We start from the raw sequence: 6,000 nt of genomic DNA, 5'->3' as shown, positions 1-6,000 counted from the left end.
GTCACTTTCTCATCATATCCCTCCTGTTTCCTGGATCATTGATCAACTCACGTCAGAGAACGCTCAGCTCAAGAAACAGAAGAAGATGTTAGAACGTGAAGTCGGCTCTTCGTTTCTCTGTATTTCCCTTTTCAAAGTGTGTAAAAAACGGCGTTTTCGCTTAATTAATAAAAGTTTGATGTTTCATAACGTAATTATGGTGTTTCCTTGAAAAATAATAACTTAATTGCATATCATACATCGCTTTAGTCGTACGCACTGACACGAGAATTGTCGCGGATCTAATAGTCACTTTCCTTTCTCCAGAAAGAGAGGAGGAGAAGGAGGTGAACCAAGACTTTCAAGCTGTCTCATCCATACAACACTCGTTCAAGTCGCAAGAAAAGAATGGAAGACTTTGAGCAAGAGAATGAAGAACTCAGAGAAGAGATTAATACTCTCAAAGGTACTGTTGAAAGACTCAATAGTATGGTAGAAGCCCTGGTAGTTGCGCAGAATCGACCAACGCCAGAAGAACTGCAAAGGACTGTGGTTTCCGAGATTGTTTCTACTCCTATTCCTCAGTATACCATGCCGCCTGATCGACCTTGGGGCATGCCGTATAACTTTACTCCAGAAGGGTACATACCTCCAGCTTCTGAAGCTCCAAAAGTCACCATGGATATGCGTCCACCGGAGGGTTACAAACCTCTGGAAATTGAAGTTCCAAGAGCAACGACAATGGGTTTCGCACAACAGAATGCTGAGATTCCAAGATCTGCTGTCATGGCTTCTCCACGACCGATTATGCATACTTCCCCCCCGCAGGGTGGACAAGTATATCATCACGCTCCAAGTTAGGATGCTGGCGTGTATGAAAGATTGGACGAGTTCCAGGAACAGTTTCTGCAAATGCAGAAGGAACTCAAGACTCTTCGAGGACAAGATCTATTTGGAAAGAATGCTGCAGACCTCTGTCTAGTTCCAAATGTTAAGATTCCTCACAAATTCAAAGTACCAGAGTTCGAGAAGTACAAAGGGAATTCATGCCCACAAAGTCACCTCGTAATGTACGCTCGAAGAATGTCAACTCAGACTGATAATCAACAATTGCTCATTCATTATTTTCAAGACAGCCTGACTGGTGCTGCACTCAAATGGTACATGAACTTGGACAGTTCAGAGATTCGTACTTTTCGAGACCTCGGAAAGGCCTTCGTCAAACAGTATAAGTACAATCTGGATATGGCTCCCGACAGAGATCAACTCCGGGCCATGACTCAAAAGGATAGAGAAAGCTTCAAGGAATACGCTCAGAGATGGCGTGAAGTTGCTGCTCAAATTTGTCCACCACTTGAAGAGAAAGAAATGACAAAAATTTATCTCAAAACTTTGAGTCCATTTTACTACGGACGAATGGTTGCAAGTGCATCAAGTGACTTTACCGAGATGGTAAACATGGGTGTACGTTTAGAAGAAGCAGTTCGGGAAGGACGCCTGAACAAAGAACCAGAATCTTCTATTGGTCCGAGGAAGTATGGAAGTTCTTTCCAGAAGAAAAAGGATCAAGATGTCAGCAATGTCTTGCACAAAATCAAGAAGAAATTCCAACCTCAAGTTGCAGCAATAACTCCGGTTGTTAACTCAGCGCCAGCTTATCAACCTCAGGTCCCGCAACAACAAATTCAACAAAGGTCACAGCAACCTCAGCAGCAGGTTCGACCTCCAAATTACAACAATCGGGCTCCAAGGTATCCTGCCTTTGACCCCGTACCAATGCCGTATGCGGAATTGTTTCCAACATTACTGGCAAAAGGACTCATTCAGACCAGGAGTCCTCCAAATCCTACAAACAGTTCCTCACCATGGTATAAGGCTGACCAATCTTGTCCCTATCATCAGGGGGCACCAGGTCATAATATTGAGAACTGTTTATCTTTCAAGATTGACGTCCAACGATTAGTGAAGAGCGGAATGCTATCCTTCAAAGATACTAATCCAAACGTCCAAACAAATCCTTTGCCGCAGCATAAAGAAGCTTCAGTAAATCTGATAGATCAACACCCTAACGTCATTCAAATCTACGACATTCGTCAGATAGGGGAAAATCTTGTCAAGATGCACGCTAAACAAGCTGGGTACGGTCATGTACCACCTCACAACTACTTCACATGCGATATTTGTCCAAAGAATAATCAAGGATGTGCCGTAGTTCAAGCTGCATTACAAGAACAAATGGACTTAGGATGGATTCAACATATCCGAGTCAGAACTGAGCATGACATCAACATGGCTCAAGGATGTCCAGGAGAATACAAAATCTACAAAGTTGAAGATCTTGAAGGATCGGTAGTCAGGTTCCATAAAACTTTAAATGGACTTACCTACTTTGGAACGGATTTCCATCCTTACAGTAGATGCAGAATATGTCGAAGAAATTCACAAGGATGTTTGCGTGTTCGCAACGACATTCAAAAGCTGATGGATGACAATACCATTACTGTCCTTGCCAATAGAGAAGATGATGAAGTCTTTACTGTATCTCCTCAAATTAATCAAGTTGAACCAATGCAAGTCAAGTATGACAGCAGGAAGATAGCAGTTGCTCCGTTAGTCATCTACTTACCAGGTCCTGTACCGTATGAGTCCAGCAAGGCTATACCATACAAGTACAATGCTACATTCATTGAAAATGGTAAGGAAATACCATTACCATCTGTTGTCAACATTGCTGATGTTAGTCGAGTCACCAGAAGTGGACGAGTCTTCAACAGAACAACAGAAAATGTGGAGAAACCTTCGGAGGAAGTACCACATAGGCAAGACAATCATCCGACCAATGTTGTTCAAGCGAAAGAAAATGATGAGATCTTGAAGTTAATCCAGAGGAGTGAATACAACATTGTAGATCAATTACTACATACTCCGTCTAGGATTTCTGTTCTTTCCCTGCTATTGAGTTCTGAAGCTCATAGGGAAGCTCTACAGAAAGTTTTGGAACAAGCTTTTGTAGAACCAAGTGTCACAATAAGCCAATTCAACAACATCGTTGCCAACATCTCCGCCGGAACTAACCTAAGTTTCTGCGACGAAGATCTTCCTGAAGAAGGAGTAGACCATAATCTTCCACTTTACATCTCAGTTGGCTGCATGGGTGATACACTCACAGGAGTCCTAATAGACAATGGATCCTCTCTCAACGTCATGCCTAAATCAACATTGTCAAGATTATCTTTCGAAGATTACCCTCTAAGAAAAAGTCATGTCATCGTCAAAGCATTTGATGGATCAAGAAAGTCAGTTTTCGGAGAAGTGGATCTTCCCATAACTATTGGACCTCAGACGTTCAAAATCACTTTCCAAGTTATGGATATCCCAGCGCAATACAGTTGTTTGCTAGGTCGCCCATGGATTCATGAGGCTGGGGCAATTACTTCAACACTTCATCAGAAACTGAAGTTCATAAGAAATGACAAATTGGTAACCGTATGTGGAGAACGAGCTCTGATCGTCAGCAACCTGTCATCATTCTCCGACATAGAACCAAAAGAAGTTGTTGGAACTAAATTCCAAGCCCTTTCCTTAGACAAAGGAAAGGAGAAAGCAGCGTCTATCTCTTCATACAAAGATGCAATCCAAGTTATAAAGGATGGCACTACCAGTGGTTGGGGGCACATTGATATTCCTACCAACAACAAGAACAGAACAGGAATTGGATTCTTTCCAACATCATCAAAAGCTATCCCAGGGATTGAGGTAGTTCTCCCAATTCAAGAAACTTTCTGCAGTGGAGGTTTTCTTCAACCTGTTCAACAAACAGTCAATACCATCGGTACGGAAAACACCGATGAAGAGGAATGGTTATCCTATCTTAACAGAGCAGGATATATCTCCCTACCAGAGTCTGATTCACCTTGCTGTTATCCGACTAAAGGATCTGAAAGTAAGACTCAACCAAGCAGTGATGAAGTTACTGACAGCTTCACCACCAGAAGTCATGGTTCATCAAAAGAAGTTCCTCCTATCCCCGAAGAGACTTGGGATACATTAGGAGAACCAAGCGGAAAATTCGACTACATGGTAAAATACTCCACCCCTGAAAGTTCAAGAATCTCTCTTAAAGATATTGTTCCAACTGGATGGAACAGTGATTTTGAGTACCTCTCTCAGCCAAAAGAGATGTATAACCCTTGCTATTCATCATCATCGACTGGTGAAATCATCATTGAGGATTATATCCCCAAGTCACCATCCAAGGCTACGAATCTAAAGTTCACATATCTAGTCAATGCCATCTTGGGAGAAGAGCAAGACCAAAATACAGAAGAGGATGATCTCGAAAGTGTCTCCGACAACGAGTCTCTCCATTCAGAAGATTGGAAGTTTCCTCAAAAGAAAGTCCGACATACTCCACTTGGGAATGGGTATGCTCACACCGCTCAGTCTGCTGAAGTAGAAGAAGATCGTCTGAGTGTTGCAAAGACAGTGGTTGGTAAATCAAGACCTACCACAGGCCAGCTTAAGCCTAGGGTTCCAGATTACTTAGTGCACAATGGGGTTCGCCACTATTGGACAGCTGTTGAAGTTACAACTGTTGTTCGCACTCCTAAGTAGGAACTTTCACCGTTATTTTGTCCTCTCACCATAGCCCAGGGTGAAGAGATGTCTCATAGGGCTTTGCATTTTACTATTTCTTAGGAAAATGTCCCTCTTTGCTTCGCCCAAAGCAATAGAGTTTTGTTTTATAGGGTCTTTGTTTCAAGAAATGACTGTCCATAAATAAAAATGTCATTCTGTTCCTTCGTTTAGTTTTCCCTTTTCTTTTTTCGGAAATTGGTAATCCTAAAAAACACCCTAAAAAACATCAAAAAATTCCATTAACTGCATACACCGAGTCTTCCCTCGTTGTCTAAATAAAACTTATCACACATATGCAGATTAATCATAAAATACCCCGTTGAAACGTGCGATCGTATGACTTCTCCAAGCTTTGAGTTTCCTGTATTCGAGGCAGAGGAAGAAGAAGACGAAGAAATATCAAAGGAAATTTCACGATTACTTCAACAAAAGGAAGAGGCCATTCAGCCATACAATGAGCCTCTAGAGATCATTAACCTTGGTTCCGATGGAAACAGAAAAGAGGTTAAGATTGGAGCTTCGCTCAGTTCAGAGATCAGAGAGAGTTTGATACAGCTGCTCAAAGAATTCTCAGATGTCTTCGCTTGGTCTTATCAAGATATGCCAGGGTTGGATACCAGTATAGTGGAGCATCACTTGCCATTAAAAGCAGAATGCCCTCCGGTCAAGCAAAAATTGAGAAGAACTCATCCGGAGATGGCCATGAAAATTAAAGAGGAAGTTCAAAAGCAGATCAACGCAGGTTTCCTCGTCACTTCAGAATACCCTCAGTGGTTAGCTAACATTGTTCCCGTTCCTAAGAAAGACGGAAAAGTCCGCATGTGCGTCGACTACAGAGATTTGAACAAAGCTAGCCCTAAGGATGATTTTCCATTACCACATATTGATATGTTGGTAGACAGTACAGCGAAATCCAAAGTTTTCTCATTCATGGACGGATTTTCAGGATACAACCAAATCAAAATGGCACCTGAAGACATGGAGAAAACAGCTTTCATCACCCCTTGGGGCACGTTCTGCTATCGTGTTATGCCTTTTGGACTGAAGAACGCAGGGGCAACTTATCAAAGAGCCATGACTACGCTTTTCCACGACATGATGCATAAAGAAGTGGAAGTTTATGTGGACGACATGATTGCCAAATCAGAAAATGAAGAAGATCACATACAGAATCTGACAAAGTTATTTCAACGCTTACGGAAGTTTCAGCTCCGCCTGAACCCCAACAAGTGTACCTTTGGTGTCTACTCAGGAAAACTCCTTGGTTTCATTATCAGCAAACAAGGAATTGAAGTAGATCCAGACAAAGTCAAGGCAATTCAAGAAATGCCTTCGCCCAGAACCGAGAAACAAGTTAGAGGATTTCTTGGACGTCTGAATTAC

Source organism: Vicia villosa, linkage group LG2 (genome assembly GCF_029867415.1).
Source record: "Vicia villosa cultivar HV-30 ecotype Madison, WI linkage group LG2, Vvil1.0, whole genome shotgun sequence".
NCBI classification, from domain to species: Eukaryota; Viridiplantae; Streptophyta; class Magnoliopsida; order Fabales; family Fabaceae; genus Vicia; species Vicia villosa.
This window is presented reverse-complemented; position numbering follows the sequence as displayed.